General features: G+C 43.3%; 1 long non-coding RNA gene across 1 annotated transcript in view; it reads left to right on the forward strand.

Moving 5' to 3' along the window:
• LOC120399346 overlaps positions 1-22,388 on the forward strand; it is a 52,360-nt gene extending 29,972 nt beyond the window's left edge. Inside the window, exons 2-3 of the long non-coding RNA XR_005595220.1 lie at positions 19,281-19,495; positions 21,439-22,388. This is a non-coding gene — a long non-coding RNA (uncharacterized LOC120399346). The remainder of the gene's footprint in view (positions 1-19,280; positions 19,496-21,438) is intronic.
• Positions 22,389-22,860: the final 472 nt, after the last annotated feature.

Here is a 22,860-nt window from a genome sequence, read left to right on the forward strand (position 1 = left end):
ACCACCTGCCAGGCCATCAATGTCATCAGCAAACCGAAGATTTGAGATTGTTTGCTCCCCAATGCTGACTGTGCATATGTGATCTTCTAGGGCAGGGGTCAGCAACCTCTGGCACGCAGCTCACCAGGGTAAGCACTCTGGTGGGCCGGGCCAATTTGTTTACTTACCACGTCAGCAGGTTCGGATGATCGCAGCTCCCACTGGCTGCAGTTCACCGTCCCGGGCCAATGAGAGCGTCGGGAAGCGGCACAGGCTGCGGGATGTGCTTTCTGTGGCTTTCCACCGCCCCCATTGGCCTGGAGTGGCGAACCACGGCCAGTGGGAGCCACGATCAGCCGCACTTGCTGATGCATCAGGTAAACAAACTGGCCTGGCCCGCCAGGCTGCTTACCCTGGCGAGCCGCGTGCCAGAGGTTGCCGACCCCTGTCCTAGGGCATCAGTCTTTATGTGCTCCAAGTAGATGTTGAACAGTGTGGGTGAAAGAAGGCAGCCTTGCCAGCCTCCAGCACTGGTACGAAACCACTGTCCTACTGTGCCATTGACGAGAACTGCACTGCTGGCCTTGGCATACAGTTGTTTAATGATAAGAATAAACTTACGACCAATATTGTCCTTCTTCATGGTTGTCCAGAGAGCTTCGTGCCATACTCTGTCAAACGCCTTCTTGAAGTCAACAAAGACGTGGTAGATGTCCTGCTGGTGTTGTAAGCACTTCTCACATAGAACATAAAGGTTGAAAATCTTCTGTGGTACTTCTTCCAGCACGAAAGCCAGCCTGTTCTTCAGCAATGATATTCTCTGCTTGTGGTTTCAATCTGTTCAATATGACTTTCAACATCACTTTGCTGGGATGGCTAATTAAGCTTATGGCCCGATAATTTTGACATAATTGCAGGCTGCCTTTCTTTGGTGATGATAGTGACTGTGTCCACATGGAGGGTCACTTACTGGTCTGCGAGATCTTGTTGCAGATCTTGGTGAGTACATCCATTACTATTTCTCCTCCGAATTTCATCAATTCGGCTGGGATGTTGTCAATACCTGTAGCCTTTCCATTCTTGAGTGATTTCACAGCTGTCTCCACTTGACATAGTATTGGAAAGTCATCTTCCTCTGTTGAATCTGGGCTTTCTGGGGCACTAGGATCTCCATTTGTCTGATGGTTGTATAGATCAGAGCAGAAGTTTGTCCACCTATTGATGATGTCCATTTCTTCTGTAATACTGTCCCCTTCTTTGTCTTGAATTGCATTAGCTTTGGTCCATCTTTCCTTCATCAGATCTTTTACAACCTGGAAGGCTTGTTTGCTATTTTTATTATTGATACACTCTTCAATTTTAGAGCATATTACTTCCATACAAAGGGTTAAACAGAGTGCCAGTTGGGAAGATATTTTCCTCCATGGCCTAATGGAAGGTACCTGATATGGGTTTTCATCTTTTCATGTAGCCTGGGGCATGGAACTTAATTCATTCTCACCTAACCTTTCTGGAACGTAAACTATATACAGATTCTTTACTCTGGTTTTCTGTAAGGGATCCTTTGAATGACAGCCCTCACTCATCAGTTCTTGAATTGACTGACCAGGATGCCACTTTATTACTAAACTAAACTCTAGGGCAGAATGTCCTGGCAGCTGTAAAAGAGGGAGTGCTTGGTCACTTCTGGCTTGGTTATTTGGTTCCTCTTTATTTCCCACTGATTATACATGCTGAGGAGATCTAGCTGGACTCCAATGCAATAAGGTAGTATAGAGGTGGTCTGTGGGGCAGAAATGTGGCATAAAGCCATTCACCTATCTATCTTAGGTACTCATATAGTCCCCTTTATATGGCCTCACAATCTTTAAAGTACTTATTTTCATAACACCCCTGTGAGATAACTCCATTTGCCAGATGAGAAACTGAGGCATGGAGAGACTAGAGCTCAGAACATCAAAAGTACTTTGGTGTTGCTTTGCTCAGCATTGCCATAGATGGGATGTGAGTCTTTCCTTTGGAGAGGCTACAGAGTATTGGAAGTGGGGGGTCACTGGCACTTGGACCATGGCTCTGCCCAGGCACAAGGCCCCATCCCTGCTTGAACTCTTCCCCCGAGTTCCACCTCCCACTTCCCCTCTTCCCCGCAAGACCCGACCCTCTCTCCGCTGCCTGGCCCCAGCCTTACACTCTGCTATGGGACTCCTCACTTCCCCTCTGTGCTCCTTACTGCCCCCTCTCACTCTGCATAGGCTTCTTACTGCCCCGAATCCTCCACCCCCAGGCTCCTTATTGCCCCCTCTCACCCCTCAGGACTCAGTCCTGTCCTTTCACCTTGCTCACACCCTGTGAGGTCCTGGAAGGGAAAGGGGAGTGGCCTGTGCTGGAGGCAGGGGGGATCAGTGATGCGGCTGCTTGGGGAGCTCAGGTTAAGCTAGAGCTAGCCCTTGGAAGGCAGGAGCTCCATGGCCACCGCCACTTCCCTGCAGAGTGATGCAGCTCATTTGGTTCTCACTGCCGAGGGATGCTGGGCTCCAACCAAGCCAGCGAGGCACTGCCTCCCTGGATCTGTGATGAGGGGAGCTGGGCACTGGCCCCGGGGCTGAGCTGACACCGCCCCACCGGCGTCCTGCCCGGACTCCCCACCTGGCTGAGCACAGCACCGCAGACAGTGGGAAGGCAGAGCTGAGTGCTGTGCTGGGGGCGGGCCTTGGGGGAAGAGGAGGAGCTGGGACAGTGCAAAGGTCCAGGCATCAGTGCCCCTCCCTCACTTCTAGAAAGCTTCCAGTGCTCCTGGACGATGCAAAGGCGGCGGGCGATTGCACCTTCAAAGTGAGGAGACCCACGCCGCATCTGGCATTTGAGCTCTGCACGGCTAAGCCTCCCCAAGACTCTTATACATGCCACCCATGAGCATTGCAATGTCTAACACATAGGTGGCCTGCCATCTTCAGCCCTGAGCTAAGTGCCCAGCCTAAGTACAATGCATGGGAAGAGTTAGGCACCTAAAAAAAGAATCCACGGAGCTAGCAAGCTTATCAGGGAGCCACCTAAGCTGGTGTATGCCAAAAGGGAGAGCGGGGGAGGGCTCGGATACACTCAATTAAGCCACACCAAGTGCATAAGTATAACTGGTTTTCTTGCCAAAGTACAATAAGCTTCCCAGCCCTTACGCATTACTAAATACGTGCAACCAACCAAGTAAGAATCAATGCTTATGCCCCTTCTGGTATGGACAGTCCCAGACCCTCCAGCCTTGTTCTTGAGGGCTTGTGGCAGGTGCTGCTCCAGTGTGGGGAATTCCTGGGCATTCACAAGGCCAGGGTCTGCAGGTGAGACTGTTTGTCTAAAGCAATTCGCATCGCTGTTTTTTATCATCCTCTCTTTCTAAGGGGGGCGTGTACATTCACAAGCAGGCTCTGGCAGGAAACACTACTGTTTTCTATTCCCACTCTTAACCCTCCTTCTTTCTTTTCTTGTTTATCCAGTCGAGTGGCTGAAAGCCAGCCCGGCTGGTCAAAGCCAGTTCACTACTAGCTCCCCCCAAACTGTTCTGTAACAACAGCCCAAAGTAGCTTGCGGTCAGCCCTAACAGCTAGCCAGGAGTGAAATGCCCAGGAGAGGGGGCAGGGAGAGGAGAGTGGCATAGGTGCCTAAGTGACTGACCTGAGGTGCCTGCCTAACAGTCCAGAGATAGGCATTTCCTTCTGCTCACAATCCTCAGCCATGAATTCTCTCCTTAAATTAGGCCAGATCAGTCATTTAGTAGCCCATACCCTAGCAGCTGAAACCATTTCTCTCTCCCTTTTTGTCTCTCTCTCTCGCAGTCTCCTGTTTATACTCCTTACCTCTCTCACACTTGCCCTGCATTTCCCTGTGCCTCTGGCTGTCTTTGGTCCAAGTGCAGTGCTGTCTTCCTGCTATGGGTACCCTGCATCCAACTCTCTGCTGTGGGATGTAACAAAGCGACCTATGGCGGGACACTACTGAGAGTATCAATTCAGGACAAATTGCTTAGAGCAGGGCAGTCACAGCCCAAGGCTGTGGTCCTTTACTTCTAAGGCACACGAAACCAGCCGAACAGAGATGACTTCGGTTTCATCCCACTGGCTAACCACAAGCCATACAAGCAATTCCCTCAGACACTCCGGTTTCCCAGTATCACCACCAGCACTGCTCCTTATGGGGATGAATGGTTATGAAAACCAGTATCCCAGTAAAAGAAAAAAGATTCTCCTGATCCCAAAGGACCACACCCCAGACCCAGGTCAATATACTTGTTAGATCTAACCTACAAATCACGCTGTTGCCAAACCTTTAGAATCTAAAATCTAAAGGTTTATTCATAAAAAGAAAGAAATATAGATGTTAAAATTGGTTAAATGGAATCAACTACATACAGTATGGCAAAGATCTTGGTTCAGGCTTGTAGCAGTGATGTAATAAACTGCAAGCTTAAATCAAGTGTCCGGAGTACATCCACAGCTTGGATGGGTTATTTGGTCCTTTGTTTGTAGCAAAGTTCCTCCAGAGGTAAGAAGCAGGATTGAAGACAAATGGAGAAGGTGCAGCTGCCTTTTAGAGTTTCTTGCCATGCGGCCTGTGCTTCCTTTGTTCCAAAAACAAGCTGCCCAGCACAAGGCCTGAAAGCCTTAGAGTCCTCTCTGTAGGCATGCCCCTGCATGCCTTGCTGAGTCATAAAGTGTATCTGCTTTCTCTCAGTGGGTCAGTTGTATAGCTGATGGTCCTTAATGGGCCATCAAGCAGGCTAGGCAGTGCTGATGCCAAACTGTCTGGGGTGTCACCCAGAAGCATAACACAAGTTTGAAATACAGACAGTATAGAGACAATACTTATAACTTTAAATACAAAATGATACCTGCATACAGAGAGCATAATCATGATCAGTAAACCATAACCTTTTCATAGACACCCTACTTGACCTCCTTTGTAAATGATTTGGTGCAGCTATAGGACCTTGGTTGCAACAATGATTGCAACAATGGTCATAGTTTATGTCAATAACATCACATGGGATCTGGCAGGAATCAGGTTTTAGGCATGCTCAGAGCATGCCTACGGGATTAGGTCCTGCTGGAAAGATCAGTATTCTCTTGCCTAGTTTGAAAAATTCCACTTCTGGACCTATGAGGCTTTGGTTGTTGCTAGGGCCCTGAGCAGCTCGTTAGCTATGGGGTGGCATCAAGGCTTTGTGAAAGCTGACTGGAGTAAATATAATTACCTATGGGGTTAGGCAGCAGCTGAGAATATTTGTGGTCCTTTAATAGGACTGACTTTCCTAAATGCCTTTGAAGATCTGTCGCTAAGTGACTTGCTCCAAGGTTCCATAGATTGACTGTGATGGAGTAGAGAATTTAACGTGGGTCTCTCAAATCTCAGATTAACATCCTAATCATTAACACCCCACTCCTTCCCCTCATCTTGTATGATATTGCTCTGGCACACATGGAGCTCTGGCCTTTGGTTACTGTAGCAACATTAATTTCCAGATATGGCTTGGACATACAGGACCTGATTGTGATCTCAATTGCATCAGTGTAAATTGGGAATACTGGAACTCCACTGAATTCTGAGCTAAACTGGTGTAAGTGGGATCAAAACTGAATTGGCACCACAGTAGTGATGACTGTTTTTTGAAGATGTTCCCACCTTTCTGACTGCAGCAAGGGACAAAAAAGTCTCTTATTTATTTTATTTATTTATTTAAACAGGGTTCAGTTTACCCTTAGGCATAGATTGTAATGCCCTTTAATACAAATCAGAAGTGCCTCAAGCAGCAAGAGGTCAAACCAAATTAGAAACAGAACAAAAGCCAGTGGCATGCAGCAAAACTGCATCTGATCAATAGCTTGTGAGTATTCATCCCTGTTTTGCTCCATGTCTATCTTCTGGTTTCTTGGCAGTGTAGTCAAGTACATTAGATAGGGCTGACAGTGTCACTGTACAAAAGAAGTGTTTATACATTTATATCTTTGGGACATGGTTCCATTAAGTCTCATAATATAAGCAAGTGGCCCTGTTAGGGTGAGTGAGTGGATGCGAGATCTTTAAGGAAAACCCAAGTGTTGCTGGTGATTTAGTAGGTAGGCACTCTTCTTTCTGGAGTATCACTGAACCAATAACCCAGCACAGGGGCCCAGGGATACTGACTGCACTAGTGTTTTTCAACTGACAGGTAAAACTAATGTTCAGTCTAAAAAATCCCAGAATTCTTTAGAAAATGGATGTTAACCTTGGTGCATGGCCCGAATGCCCACTTGGGAAATTACATTCTATCTACTTAGGGCCAGATTTTAAAATGTATTTAGGTGCGTAAAAATGCAGATAAGTACCTACTGGGATTTTCAAAAGTACCTAAGCACCTAACTCATGCTTAAATTACATCTTCTCTGCAGTCCCGAATAGATACAGCATTTTTTATTCCCTTCCTATACTGTTTTGTGATGCTATGTGCTTTTAAACAGCGTTTAAAGCTCTCCACAGCAATGTCTGTCATTTAATGGATGGTGAAATGATCCTTGCTTGCAGTTTTCATATAAGTTTGTAAAGCACTTTGATATCCTTCTGAATGAAAGGTGTTATATAAATGGAAGACCAATATGTGGTTTAAAAAAATCCAAAATATATTCATTATGCTTTTCAATATTGATAAACCCAGGGAACAAATTGCTGTGGCTGCAACTTCAAAACAATTCCTCTGTTCCAGTTTGCTAAACCAGTGTTTATTTAAGATTAATTATTTATATATTTTCTTTCTTCAGATCATCATATTCATTAATAACTTAAAATATAAACTATCATGCACTAAGCATGCATATTTTATTCAAATTATGGGGCTTGATTCTACAACACTTAGTCATGATTAGTACCTGAGTTGTCCCACTGGCTTTACTGGAATTACTCTGTGAGTAAGGAACTACTCACCGAGAGTAAGGGTGGAAGAATCTGGCTGTCGCTTATTATTAAACAGTCTGGCCAGCACTGCTGCCTGTTACAGCACACTGTTAAAAATTTTGAGTCTAACTGTCATGTATACTGCAGCCTGTTTACCGTGCTCTGGCAATAAATTACACTTACATGCAATTTAGGCCCCTTTAAGGACTCCCATTTGGACTGGAGATTGAGCCTACCAGTACCCTGCACTGACAGGCAGCAGTAGCTCCTACCCTATGGGGCTGGGCCCAGCTCCCTGCTCCAGGCATTGCAACCTGGCACATGGGGTTTCAGCACTGCTTACGTTTGGCTCTCTGTCATGATGGAGAGGCTGCTGGGCAAAATTTGAGTGACTAGCTCTGGGACCCAACACACACCAGGTTGCAACAGCCAGGGCAGGGAGCTGGCCCAGTCTGTCCCCGGAGGACGGGAGTTGCCACTGAGTAGTGGGCTTGTGCTCCAGCCTCTTCCTTTCCCCCTTGGTCCTTCCCTGAGTACCGGACCACTGACCCACTTAGAACCTTCCTATGACCCAGTGCTGGTGGGTTGTGACCCACCATTTGGGAAATGCTGCTTTATTAAAATCTTGAAAACAAAGAAAAGTCATGGACAAACGAAAAAATAACAGTATATCACATTTTTACAACTGTGACAAACCTGCAGCCCTATTAATAACATATTGTAATAGACTTGAGAGAGAGGGAGAACAACCAACCTGGCCACAGCAGATCAGAAGGATCTTATCCTGGCCAAAAAAAAAAAAAAGAGAAGAGACCAGAGAGAAGCTGAGCTGCTCTTCATCATTCTCAAATCAACACCACATCATCAGGATTAAAAAAAAAAAAAAGACTGTGAATGGCTTACAATTACAGAACCTCCTTCTCCTCCCTTGGTTTTTCACACTCAAAAACTAGAACAGGGCCTCATGATCCCTGATTGACTCTAACCGTTATCTCTAACTTGCTTCTTATATGCATATATACCCCCCTGCCTGGAAATTTCACTCTGATGAAGAAAAAGGTATTCATCAAAGCAGCTCATGCTGCAGAACGTCTGTTAGTCTATAAGGTGCCACAGGATTCTTTATTGCTTTTACATATTGTAATAGAGTAGTCTGTGCCCCTTAAGGTAGTAGTGGCTCATGGCCAGCCAACTCTGGTCCAAGGCCCAGCCCCACTAAGAAAAGACGTACTGGGTCATGTAAATCCCAGAAGGATCTGGGAATTCCATCCTGTTGTGGGGAGGGTGTCAGGTGTCAGTTACATGACCAACGACTGGTATTAGAGAGACAAGGTGGGTCAGGTAACGTCTTTTACTGGACCAACTGCTGTTGGTGAGAGGCAAGTTTTTGACCCATGCTCAGCTCTTCTTCAGGCCTGGGAAAGAGACTCCCAGTTTCACAGCTAAATGCAGGGTGGAACAGATTATTGAGCATAAGTGATTAGCACATATTCTAAGGGACCATTCAAGGTAGAGTGTTCTGTTAACATCTCTACAGTCATAGGACAAAAAGAGGGCGTTAGTGGGTTTCAGATTGTTGTAATAAGCCATAAAGCTAGCATCTCTGTTCAGTCCATAACGTTTAGTGTCTAGCAAAATTATGAATTTAAGCTCCCAGGCTCATCTTCTGAAAGCATTATGCATGACTCCTTTGAGGATGAGGACTAATAGGTTAGATACAGAGTGATTGCTTTGTGAAAAGTGCTCACCCACAGGTGATACAGTGTTTTTGTCTATTATCATTTTCCTGTGTAAGTACATTCAAAAGCATAGTGATTGTTTGGTTTCACCCACATAGCTGTTATTGGGGCATTTAGTGCACAGGATGAGGTATACCACATGTTGTAATGGGCACATGTAGGACCCATAGATCTTGAAAGGTGTGTTGGTGGGAAGTGTTGATCATTGTAGCAGTGGAGGTATGTCTGTAGTTTTTGCATCTGTGTTTCTGCTATTTAGCTGTGATGCTTGGAGTAACTTTCCTAGACCTGAAGAAGAATTCTATATGACTCGATAGCTTGTCTCTCTTGCCAACAGAAGTTGGTCCAGTAAAAGATTATCTCACCCACCTTGTCTCTCTAACATCCTGGGACCAACACAGCTACAACTACACTGCATACACCTTCTGGTCTATAAGACTAGCTTATAAACAGCTTAGCCAGTGAGGGGTAAATGAGGAGACTCTTGAGAGAGCTCAGAATCAGCGGGCACTAGCCTGCTGAGGGAGAAGCCCTAGCTTAGACTGTGATGCATTAGAGGGCTATAAGGAAAAGAAAGCCCTGAAGGAGCTATTGGGGAGGGCTATACAGATTGTGAAGCAGTGAAATGCAATTCAAGGACTGCAAGGACTGAGAGAAACTGGCGAGCCTAGAAATGAAAGCCGAGAGACCTGGCTTTCAGTGAAAATGTTATTTTATGTCAGTAAATCATGCCCGAAAAGGGGAAAATAATTCAAAGCACCAGTTGTGGTGGTTGGTTTCACTGGGGAAAGAGGAGGAAACTGAAAGAGTGTGTTGTCACAGAATTGGACTGGGAAAACTTCTGCTACACTTACATACAAATAGACTTAGATTATGTCACAGCTCTGCACACTGTATGTAATTTATCATTATACCAAGTTTTCAGATCAGCCCACATCAAGAATAAGCAGAAACTTACTGTTAAGGCTGATTCCCCACTTTGGCACTTTGAGTGCAGAAGGATTCTAAAAATTAATACTGGTCACTCCAGGCTTGTATTAAACTCCCAAGGTTACAGCTACTTTCTGACCTTGGATGGGTAGATGCTGCCACCACTCAAGTGCAAAAAATCCCTTTTGACACAGGAAGGCACACTTGGGAATTCCTCTCTGTGGGGTACCCTCAAGCCCTTTTTACCTCTCCCCCCCACTCCGGGGAAGAGCTGAGAAAGAAGACAAAGGAAATCATCTGTTGCCACCAGCTAAACAAACAACATATGCACAAACCTCTTAGTACACAAAAAACCTAATCCTGTTCTTCAAAAAGGTAAATTTTATTAAAAACAAAAAGAAAGAAAATGCATCTGGAACTTAGGCTATTGCTAGATTTAAAAAGAGAAAATATAATACTGAAGCATCAGGAATAGTTTTCTTGAATCCAGCTTAATGGTTACAAGCAAAACAAAAGCATTTGGGGGTTAGCGCAGAGGAGTCCACAAGCCTTACAGAAATAAAAAAGATAAACCTAATCACATCTTTCTAGACATTTCCTGATCTACTTACATATCTGGGGTTTCAGATTGAGTAGTTCTAGGGATGATCTGGTGATTTTCATACCTGGTTCACAGCTTTTTACAGCATAGCTTCAGCTTTGTTTTGCTCTGTCCCCTCTCTCCTGAGAACAACAACAGATGGACAAAGGGAAAGTTTTTTTCCCAATTTTAAAAAGTTTTAGCCCTCCCATTGGCTCTTTTGGTCAGGTGCCCGCTCCCTTTCTTTTACTTATGAACTTTTTAACCCTATACAGGTAAAGCAAGTAGAGAACAGTTACTAGCAGGGATTTTGTAGCTAACTGGCTGGGTGTCCATAAAAGGGAGTTATGCCCTCCCCTTCATTTATCACACTTATGTTTCCCACGTGCTTTCAGACCAGCTTCTTCCCTTTTGAACAGTGCCAACATGACATCATTCTTCCCCCATGCCTCATGCCTCAGCTCTAGCTATAAACATCCTTCCCTTGGTGGTTCCACTTCTGAAGGAGGGCTTGGACTCTGGTACTGGGGGTAGGAAGGTCCTGTAAGGAAAACAAGCAAGGAGGGTGGGTCCTAGCAGGGCATGGGTTGGTACTAACTCCAATACAGCATCCTGATTCCATCCTATCTCTCAGTGATGAGTAACCTTTTCTCTCTGGCATTGTGCTTTCTTCTAGCCACGTCCACATTAACTGTCCAGTCCTTTAAGTGGTGAATTACCCAGTGCGCTGAGTTCTTCCTTTTAAGCATTTTTATAGTGCTAACCTCCTCATAACCTGTGGCTTTCACTGTTTCTCAGAGCAGCAATATTTATCTTAAAAAGGGGGTGGGGGCATTGTGATTTAAACATTAGTCTCCAACTTCTTGCTGGTTTGACTTAATGGCCACCAAACTGCCTGGTGATTTCTCTTTTAAATTACCTTTATTGCATCCTAGTATAGAAGACTGTTTAGTGTATTATAGCCACATGGAATCTATTCTTTTCTTTAATTCTTTATTGTCCTTTCATCCTAACTGATTACCGTCTCAGTCAGAATTTATCAGCTCTGTTCTGTGCACTGGACTGTATGACCTAAATTTTATGACCTTGTGTCCAAAATCTAATTCTCTGCTACAAACTCATATTTCTCTGTTGAGCTTTTAAAGACATTTTCTTCATTACCATCACAAAAAGGCATTGGAAACCAAGTGAAACAATATGCAATTTTGCATTGCACACAAATTCTTCACTGCAGTGCGCTCAGCTAACTTCCCATTAAAATTGCATTTTCTTCCCACCTCCTTATTTTATCTTTAGCAAATATCTAATCTACTGGTGGCAGGGAAGAATTTATTTCTCTCTCTTTGATTATTTCCATTAGCCACCAAGCTTTAATTTGGCTACTTTGCTGTGGCCACTGAGTTCATCCCACGGAAATTCAATGCTAGCAAAGACTCTAATATGTTAAAAAATAAAATCCACAGAAATAGTATTTTTTTATTTAAAATTATATTACCATAAAATGAAAAAATACAAAAAAAAAAAAGAAGCATGAATCTAAATTCCAGTATAATATTAACTTTCAGCTAAATTGTGGTTCTCAGTGAGGAATATCAAACACTTTCAGCAATGATGACAATGGGAGTATATGAAAAAGAGAATAAATTATGGACAACTGTGAATGACAAGGCTGTAATGCCATCAAGATAAATCAGAACTGTGAGCTTGAATAACAAGATTTTTTTCCCCTGCCTTCATGTAACTCATGAGTTCTACAGGAATTTAGATTGTTTCAATAACTTTAAAATTATACTATACACTAAAGGCCACCTCCAGAAATCCATCTCCAATCTTAAGCAAACAAAAGTATTATGAGTTTGCTGTAAATACAGTTTTATTTGATCTTGCTACTTCTTACTAGGCACAGCAAAACTTTGTTAATCACTTTGGTAATTTGAGGTTCCCTGCAGTTCTTGGAAGTGGAAAGAACCATCAGGTTGAACCGTCTCAGACAAAGATGTATTTTTATTAAATAGCTGTAGTCCTTTGTAAAGTAGATGTAATGTTAGAAATGTTGAAAGAAGTGGCTATGTATACAAAAAAGAAAGTAAAGATTTTATAAGAAGGCTGTAAAGACTTTTTCCATGATACATTTTGTAAGTTAGACTAGATAAAGAACTTTTTGGAGTAACTGCATTTTTAGTTCGTGTAGGTGAACATGTAGCACCATTGGTTCCTGTAAACGTTAATGCTGGGTTCAGAAAAACAAATATCCAAATGGGAAAAAATGGTATCTTTATGATCTTCTGTTTTCATCTAGGGACTCTGAGGATCATATTTTGCCTGACCTCTGTATGCAAGGTGGGGCAATGGTCACAGAGAAACTTCTCCCTCCATATTCTCTACTTCTTGTAGCATCCTTCTCAAGAGCTAGATACAATTGAAGCCTCTGCCTTCATTTGGTCACAGATACTGCTCAATTCCTTCCCCTAGGAAAAGAAACTGCAAATGAGGTGGGGATCAAAGGGGGAGGGGCATGGCCTTATCTCTCTCTGCCCACCCTGCACTCTACAGGAGAGTTGGATGGATGCAGGAAGAAGAAGATATAGTAGGTGAACATTCCCTGCATGCTTGACAGCAGGGCCGGCTCCCAGGGCCGGCTCCAGACCCCAGCGCGCGCGTGGGGCGGCATTTTAACGGGAGGGCGGCAGGCGGGTCCGGCGGACCTTCCGCAGTCATGCCTGCGGGAGGTCCAATGGAGCCGCGGGACGACCGGACCTCCCGCAGGCATGACTGCTTGGAGCGGCGGAATTCGTAGAGCCCCTGCTTGACAGTTCCCAAATTTTCTGTCTTGGAGGCACAACCAATCCTGGAGCTACCCACAGGGCAGTGCAGCGTCTTATGAACCTCCAAATGGGTAGGTCAGTTTTGTGGACAAAACAGACTAGACAGGCCTAGAACTAAAATCTTTTTTGTTTGCGGCTACCAGAACACAGGTAGCTTTACTAATTACTGTAAGTAGGCTGTAAAATTAAAACAATCTAACAAGAATATGGCTATTATAAGACAAAATATTCCAAGCTCAGGTAAATTTCATCGTGGTTGAGGAAAAATACCTCCAGAGAGAGAAGCTGATTATTACAAGAAAGGAATAAGAATGAATATATGGTATACTTCTAAAGCGTGTGTGTGTGCTCCATGAAAGCTTCTCTTGATAAACATTCAAGATGAGCTATAAAACTACAAGATTAGGATATTTTTAAATGTGATACCTGAGATCAGAGAAAATCACAATGTTAAGTATACAAAAGCACTCAGATCTGTGCAGAATGCATTACTCAGTCAGGGTAAGCTAACCACTTTAGATTTCATGATTACCTGAAAAACACTTTGCAGCTTTCGCTCTGCAGACACAGCACTTAAAATATGCTGTCATTCATGTACTGTAGGAAATAAGCTAGGAATTGCATAAAAATCTTACAACTACTGTACAGAAAATCACCTAGGATGCTTAACACCAAGGACCACATCATGATGTCAAAGGGAGCTGTGTTCAAGGCTCAAGGGCATTTTTTTTTCAGTTTAGAAAATGTGCCCATTGTAGTGATTGCCTTTAGTCTATCAATAATTCATGCCTGACACAGAACAGAATTAACATAAATAGAGAAGGCTCACAGCTATGAGTTTAAGCTTGGAGACAAAACAGACAGTGGGCTTTCTGGTAAATTAATACTTGCGATCAGGGACAGTAAGCATTAGAAAGGAGTTTAATTAGCATCCCATAAAACTTGTTCAAAAAGGATATAATCACATGAAGAGTGAAAGTGCCCCATTTGTGTCAATCTATCTTTGAAGGAATGTTTGGAGAAATACTGGTAATAGGAGGGAAAACAGAAACCCAGACCTGTTTATCCAATGGCAATGATTATATCGTGAGTGACTTTAATGTTAAATTGATATATCATAAGTGAAGGTGATGACCTCCTCAAAGAGGACAGGTGGGTAAATACTTTTGTTGAGAGGGAGGAGGTTTACTAGTTTCATAGGGGTAGATTGTGTCATTTAAACACAGCCCTGAAAAGGTGGTAGTACAGAGCAGCACCCCCACAGGGAGAGCACCCAGCAATAGCATGTATATTGCATTTGTACCATTTAGATATTAACTAACTAATCCCCATAAAACCCCTGCCAAATAGGTGGTAAAGCATTATCATTCCCAATGTACAGATGAGGCAATAGAGGCAGAGAGGCAAAGTGACTCACCCTATTACGCACAGTGAGTCAATGGCTGGAGACATAGCTCACCACTTATTAAATGATGTTTCTTTCTTACTTCTTATTAATTTATAATTATAAAAGTCCTTCATATTCCCCTTAGGTACTTTGGGTGGCATTTACTTCATTCTGATTTTTTGCTGCTGTCAAATTTCCCCTCCTGCCTCTGACTCTGTCCTTGTTTGGTTATCTCCTCTTTTTCCAGAACAAGGTATCTGCCCCCACCACTATCAGTAGGTAAGGGTCGTCTCTGTCTTCAACTTCATGGCTCTGAGAAGACACTTTGATCACTTCTTGCTCATTGTGTTTTTCCTTCTTGAGAGCGATAGTCTGCCATGCTTTTAATATTTGCAGCGTTGTTGTAGCCATGTTTGCGCCGGGATATTAGAGAGATAAGGTGGGTGAGCCTTTAATATTTTCTTTTAGGTTCCTCCAACCTTCTCTCACAAAGGGTGATTTTAATAATTTATGATGGATTTGGAGTTACTCTATGCATTGTTTACCAAGCTGTTTACTTCAGCTATTTGCTAAAATAATAAAGATGCCTATTCAAGGCTCTAGGCACCCCAGCATAATTAATTATACAATAAATGCAATTACATTGACTCTCAGCAGCAGTAAAATCATCTGTCCCACAGGAATTCAGCCAGCTTCATCAACTAGGAAATATAAGAAATGATGGTCATCAAAGTCACATGGTTTTGTTTCTGCTCCTTGACTGAACAACTGAAACTTTTAAAACGTGAGAATAATGAATAGCAAATCACAATTGCTATTGTTCACACATGAATAACCTTGTTTGCATGTGAACATATTTCTTCATGAGAAGAAAAACTCTTCAAACATAAAGGGATATGGACATCCAAGAACTATGTAATCATGTAGAACTTGGATGTTGGCAAACACCATTTCTGCAGTATTCAGCCAGTTTTATTCCAGATACTCCTCAATGTTTTTGTCACCTCTCCCTATCCTGGTCCCTGCGGGTATGTATACACAGCAAAGAAAACCCCACAGCTGGCCCATGCTAGCTGACGCAGGCTCAGGCTGTTTCATTGCTGTGTAGACTTCCGGGCTCAAGCTGGAGTTCAACTTCTAGGACCCTGCAAGATGGGAGGGTGCCAGAGACCTGGCTCCAGCCTGAGCCCAGATGTCTACACAGCAATGAAACAGTCCTGCAGCCCAAGCCCTGCGAGCCTGTCAGCTGGCATGGGCCAGCCGTGGGGTTTTCTTTGCTGTGTAGACATATGCTGAGAACTTACATATAATCTTATTCTCTTTGTCCAAGTATTGTCTTTGCTTGGGTTCCTCTCTATTAGGTTTCTAAGTGTGTCCCATTTCATTGCTTGCTGCATTGTCATTGTTTGGGCATCCATATATTTATTCTTGGTCTCCTTCTCTTCATAAAGGGCAGAATATCTTATGTGAGTAACTATATTAAAAGGGTCTGCTGACAAGGGCTTTTCTCTTATCAATCTTCTTACATGGCACAGTCTTCCATCTCTTTTATTTCTTCCATATGTTTCCCATCCTCTCTCTCAACCTATGATATGTGTCTGATGGTGCTTTTGTCCATGTGCCATCAGATTTTTGTTTTCCCTTTTACCTCTGAATGATTTCAACTTCTGTTTCAGCTCCTCTATTTTCTTTCAGTAAATAAAACTGCTTCCACTTCCATACCTGTGCAAATATTGCACCTCATACATTCCTTAATAGAACCCTCACAATAAGAAATTTTATCTAACCTAATCTACAATTTTGTTAAAAAACCAGTGCCTGTTACTTAAATTGCTTCATCGTATGTATATTTTCTGCCAGCCACGCACACTTCCAATTTTAGCAAAGCACTTATGCACAAACTTAATTTTAAAGTTAAGCACATGCTTAATTTCTTTGCTGAATCATGGCCTTCAACAGGATCTCCCCTATCTGCCAGGATCTTCCCCTGGCAGGGGAAGTATAGAGGTGTCTACAGGTAATTGCAGTTATATATTCCCCCATCACATCAGTTTCAAGAGTATGGAAACTGGAGTACTATGTTCAGTTTTGGGCCCCACACTACAAGAAGGATGTGGAAAAATTGAAAAGAGTCCAGCGGAGGGCAACAAAAATAATTAGGGGGCTGGAGCACTTGACTTATGAGGAGAGGCTGAGGGAACAGGGATTATTTAGTCTGAAGAAGAGAAGAATGAGGGCGGATTTGATAGCTGTTTTCAATGACCTGAAAGGGGGTTCCAAAGAGGATGGATCTAGACTATTCTCAGGGGTAGCAGTTGACAGAACAAGGAGTAATGGTCCAAGTTGCAGTGGGGGAGGTTTAAGTTGGATATTAGGAAAAACTTTTTCACTAGGAGGCTGGTGAAGCACTGGAATGGGTTACCTAGGTAGGTGGTGGAATCTCCTTCCTTATAGTTTTTTAAAGTCAGGCCTGACAAAGCCCTGGATGGGATGATTTAGTTGGGGATTGGTGCTACTTTGAGCAGGGGGTTGGACTAGATCAGTGGTTCTCAAAGCCGGTCCGCCGCTTGTTCAGGGAAAGCCCCTAGTGGTCTGGGCCCCTTTGTTTACCTGCTGCGTCTGCAGGTTTGGCCAATCGCGGCTCCCGCTGGCCGCAGTTCGCTGTCCTAGGCCAATGGGGGCTGTGGGAAGTGGTGTTGGCCAAGGTATGTGCTGATCACTGCTTCCTGCAGCCCCCATTGGCCTGGAGTGGCGAACCGCGGCCAGTAGGAGCCGCAATCAGCCGAACCTACGGACGTGGCAGGTAAACAAACCGGCCCGGCCCACCAGGGGCTTTCCCTGAATAAGCAGTGGACAGGCTTTGAGAACTAGACTAGATGACCTCATGAGGTCTCTTCCAACCCTGATATTCTATGATTCTAAAAGGATTATTTCAGTGCTTAGATGAGTTAACTCATGGCTACATATCATCAGGTTTAATACTCTGCATCTCTTTATTGCCAGGAAGTGCAGTTGTGGATGGCTCAGTCTTAGTTGCTTCATAGGAGAGGTTCTTGGAATAGTTTAAGGCTTTGTATGCATCTCTGAAGTAGGGAGACCCATTTGTTTAAACCCCTAAGGCCACAAGGTAAACCATGTGACCCAGCATAGTTTATTTTTGTGAAGCAATTTCCAGTCAGATTAAAGGCAGCCTTGTTTCTCTAGCTGTTTGGAAAAATCCTGAAAGAAAACTTTTCCTCACCTTGAAGCATGGATATTAGGTCTTTTGGCTACTATCAGGAAAGTTCTGTGGTTCCTAAAGGTGTGCAGCTTCTTCCTGGAGCATGTCCCCCATTTCCTAAAGCTGGTTTCATGGTATACTGTGTCCTGAGACTGAACACATCTGGGAGCTATGTAGAAAAAGAATTAACAGCCAAATCTTCAGATGTGATAACTAATTGTGTGTTTTGGTACCTAACTTGAGACACCTAGGCTCTGATTTCCAGAGGTCTTGTGGGTCTGCAGATCCCATTGAAAGTTTGACTGTCAATGGGGCGTGTCCTCATCACCAAAGAAAATCAGACCCCTATATCATGTTGGGCACCCAAACCCTGAGGTACACAAAATTAGCAAATAGTGCTGAAGTTTGAGAACTAATGGGGCTTCCTGTTCTACCTACAAGCTGGGATTTTCAAAAGTGCTCAGCACTAGCCAAATTCTATTCTCATTGAAGTCAGTGGGAGTTTCCTGGTCAATGAGAACAGAATTAGGCCAACCCAGACCACCTTTGAAAAGCCTTCTCCCCCCAGTGTATTTACTGTTTTGACAGCTCCAGACTTTCTGCATCCTTGGTTATGTTCTCAGAGAGGAGCTGCGTGTTTTGCCTTATAGATGGGTTAACTTCCGCTGAGATGCTCTGCTACGTCAGTTTGCTTGTTAAAAATATCAGCTTGTGTTAATAGCTTATCTAACGATTGCTGGCATGAGTTTTGCCATGTGTAAGTGATTTCTTGATTGTCTTTGTTGTCAAATCACCACTTCTAGTGTACCTTGCTCCTTCATCTCTGTCTCTCTTGCTTTGTTTTCTTATGTCTGGTTTTATGGAGGATGTTTTGTTGACTGTACATATATTGCCACTGACATTACTAAGACTTGTTCCTGTTTCTGAGCTGTAATTTCCTAGCTGAAAGGTCTGTAGCCTAGAGTTCTGTTTGGAGATTTAGCCCCACAACTCTCATTAATTTTAGGGAGAGTTGTGCGGTAAAAACTGCTAGTAGATTCTGAAAATCCCAATGTGGGTTCTTGTACAATCCGTTCGGGAGCTCAGACATGTCCTATGTAGTCTTGTATCACGTGGTTTCATATCATTCCTTTATATGTATCTTCAAGTCCATAATTAGGACAACAATATTTTTATTAAAACTATAAAGAAATGCATTTTCCGTGTATCCAGAGGCACAAAACTCTTTTGGGGGCTGGCTTAAGTGAGTAAGTCCTTGCATAAATGTCTACAGATAATATAGCAGCCAAAAGCTTCTTTTGATTTATTACATTATAATTGTATAGAAAGCCCAGGAATTGATGTCATATGCTCAAGGTAATATAATTTAGCTAGAACAATTACATTACTATATAGAATTAGAACTTGGTTGGCAGTCTATAATAGCCTCTTGTTAACAGAATAATTTCTTATTTATCTTCTTCTTGCTAATGAAAGATAAGATTTCTATAGAGTCTGCACCCTTTGTGTGTGCGTGTGCGTGTTGGATGAACTGACATACAGAGTAGAACTAAATGTTTTTTAGACTCCATTATATGGTGAAATTTTACAGACCATATTTTATATTACCTGTTTGTTAGTCAGGAACAGACAAGGGGAAACATAAGTTCTCTCTCACTCTATTCTGGTTCAGTCAAAATGAGATCTTCCCATGTTGTCCTTCCAGGATTCTCAACCTGACCTGACTGGAACACCTGCTGAGGGATAATTCATCTCGTATGCCAGTTTAATGCAGGGGCTGTCCTGAACAGTGATTGACATCTGTTCTAACCAGTGGTGACAAATCAAACATGGGGTGGTGTGAGCTATTTCTTGTGTGAACTCATTATCATTTTGCTTCTACTAAAGGCCATTTTTGGATCTTGCATCAGAGGAGGAAAGGTGAGATAGTTTTTTTACATATATTGTCAGAATTTGGTAGCAAATAAGCTTGATTTGGTGAGTTCATGTCTTAAATAGCATCAGTGAGGAGAAAGTGAGCATAAGGGGAAGCAGTGCGGCTAATGGAGAGGACAGGCACTCAGGAGTTGTCCTTATTCTAACTTTTGACAATGATTTGCTGTGTGACTTTAAACAAGTACTGTTAGGTTAATTTCTGATTTGCCATGTGCTGCTGTATTGGGAGTAGGGAAAAGGGTTCAAATACTTAGCACAGTCTAAAAAGTATGGGGTCCCAGCTAATGTGCTAAGTGGCTCTCACAGCTCCACAGGGACAATTGGGTAGGGAGTGTGCCCTGGCCTCTCAGCCTTATTACACAATGGCTGGTGTCTAACAGATGTTCAAGAACTCGGAAGGGGCAGACAGGGATGATATTCCTACTGCGCAGCACTGAAATCAATAATGTGTCTGTTCCTACAGTCACTGCTGGCATTACTTACTGTCCTTTTGCTTCTTGGCTAATGAAACCTTATTCAGAAGATACTAAATGTTCCCTCTACTGCTACCTCAGGAACACCTAAAAGGCAGCTGAATATAGAATCATAGGACTGGAAGGTCTCTCAAAAGGTTATCTAGTCCAGTCCCCGGCACTCATGGCAGGACTAAGTATTATCTAGGCCTGGTGTTTGTCTAACCTGTTCTTAAAAATCTCCAATGATGGAGATTCCACAACCTCCCTAGGCAATTTATTCCAGTGCTTATCCACTCTGACAGTTAGGAATTTTTTCCTAATGTCCAACCTAAACCTCCCTTGCTGCAATTTAAGCCCATGGCTTCATGACCTATCCTCAGAGGTTAAGGAGAACAATTTTTCTCCCTCCTCCTTCAATACCCTTTCTGGGTACTGAAGTTAGGCTCACTGATCTATAATTCCCCACAATGTCTTTATTTCCCTCTTTTATAGATTGGTGCTATATTTGCCCTTTTCCAGTCTTCTGGAATCTCTCCCGTCTTCCATGTAGGGTGACCAGATATCCTGGTTTTATAGGGACAGTCCCAATTTTGGGGGCTTTTTCTTATATAGGCACCTATTACCCCCCATTCCCATCCCAATTTTTTACACTTGCTGTCTTGTCACCCTACTTCCATGACTTTTCAAAGATAATGGGTAATGGCTCAGATATCTCCTCAGTCAGGCCCTTGAGTATTCTAGGGTGTATTTCATCAGGTCCTGGTGACTTGAAGACATTTAACTTGTCTAACATGTCTTTGGGAAGCTGAGGACAAGAGAGAGATGTGGTCTAAAGTGCCATAACATTTACTACATCCCCACTATTAGTTTGACATGTTGTATTTTGCACTCTGCTTGTGGCAGCACAGGGTGGAGGATTCTCTCCCATAGGTAGTGGAAAGGGGAAACCAAGATGGCTGCTACAGTCCACAGCCAGAAACACCTGAGATGCAAGAGTCCTGCATTGCTGCCAGTGTCAGCAAAGCTAACAAAAGGGATTCCCTATGCCAATACGTTCTCTCTGAAGAGGCAAAGTAGGAGAGAAACAATTAACTGGCAATAATAGCGGCTGCAGGCAGTGCATTAACTGGTGTATTAATTCATTTATAATCACCAACTTCCCGATTAGCTTGATTATTGCCATCATATTTGGATATGGAAGATGGTAGGGGGCCTTGGATAAGCTTCAATGATGGTATAATTATCTTTCCTTTTGTACAGTCACTTAAGCACTAAAGTATGATGCCGTTTCCTCTGCTTGATCAATGAATCGGACACATTGTATAACTAACCTTTCAGTAATCACAGACACACTGGGGTTAAGGGGAAGAAGCAGTCTAATTTTTGTTTAATGGGGATGTGTCTCAGCTATCATTTATGTGAGGAAGACAAGCTTCTTTTTTTTAGATACCCAGTATCCGTTTCTCATTGCAGCATGAAAGTCCTAAATCTGCCTGATGAGTGGGAATAGCTCTCCAGCTCCATCCACCTGATATGAACGTCATGCTTTGCATACTCACAGAAAGCTTTGTCTTACTCACCTAAACAGAGGATTAAAGAAGAATAAGCATCCCACCTCTACTGTCTTGCTCAGTCTGCTTGGGTCTTGGGTCCAAGTCTGGTGCTGAGCACTGCCTCTGCTCTCTGGATACGACATAATGGATAAAGGGGGAAGGAAAGGGGTGGAGAGGAGCAGAGAGTTTGTGCAGCCTTGGCTCCTCCCTCCTTCCCTCTACTGGCTGGCCAGAATAGCTGGCCAGGCATCAAGTGGGAGGAAAGCTACACCGAATTGGGGTGCACAAGAGGAACTGTGACTTTCTTAGCCACAGTTCTTCATTGGGGTTGCTCTTGGTTCAGTGCAGTTACATAGTGTGCCTTATTCAGGGCTGCACATAAAGACTCAGTGTAGCCTAGAGTTTTTGGTTTTCCTTCTCCATCTGCAGTCTTATTCGCTCATCTTAATGCTACATTCTCTCCTCCTCTAGTTGCCTTTGCAGTCTCAGTTTCTCTTCCCAGTGGGTCAGCTGGAGCTGTGACTCTACCCCCATCTCATGCTGCAGCTCAGGAAAATATTTAATCCCTTGGTATCCTCCTCAAGCTGTTAATGGACTCTGTTTCTTCTCCTTTTGCCCTCTCTTCGCTGCTGGAGTAGAGAGGCATCTCAGGGGTCTATCAACACCTTCCTCTGTCAGTTGATTGGGCATTGCCTCTGTATTACCAGCAAGCCCTAGGAGAGGGTCGAAATGTGGGGGTGCAGAAGAATCCATTCCAATTCTGAATCTTGCAGTTTGAAATACAGCTGCTGTTTAGTGCACAGATAGGGTGTCATGGAGCCATTGTTAAATGGGGGAAGTTACAAATAAAATGCTATATATATCATCAAACAGTCTATTGATTTTTTTTAAGGTGAAATGTTTTGTTCTTGCCTGGAATGCAACAAAGGACATAATAGGGAACTGCAATACGGACCATTAGAGTGAGAATACTTTTGTAAGAATTCCTTACTCCAATATTTTTGGGTGCTTGCTTTTCAGTTTGGTGCCCGTACAACACACATCCTCCACTAGTATAAATGAGTGAAGCTTCACTGAAATAAATAGAGCTCCGCTGTTTTAAACTACGTGCGGATCTGACCTTGTATTTATTACAGGCCATGCAAGGGGATATTGCAGGTAATGGTTGGCTACTAGAAGACATAGCTATGGTGAATATTTTCCCCTCACATACCAATATTTGAGAGCACCTTTTAAGTAAGAGCCCAGGCTGTACTGTTACAGCTGGAGTTAACCTTTTAAAGTTGATAATTGGGGCTGATACCCTGTGCAGTGAAGGAACATAGCAATATTAATGGGATCC

This window comes from Mauremys reevesii, linkage group 1 (assembly GCF_016161935.1).
Source record: "Mauremys reevesii isolate NIE-2019 linkage group 1, ASM1616193v1, whole genome shotgun sequence".
Classification (NCBI taxonomy): domain Eukaryota; kingdom Metazoa; phylum Chordata; order Testudines; family Geoemydidae; genus Mauremys; species Mauremys reevesii.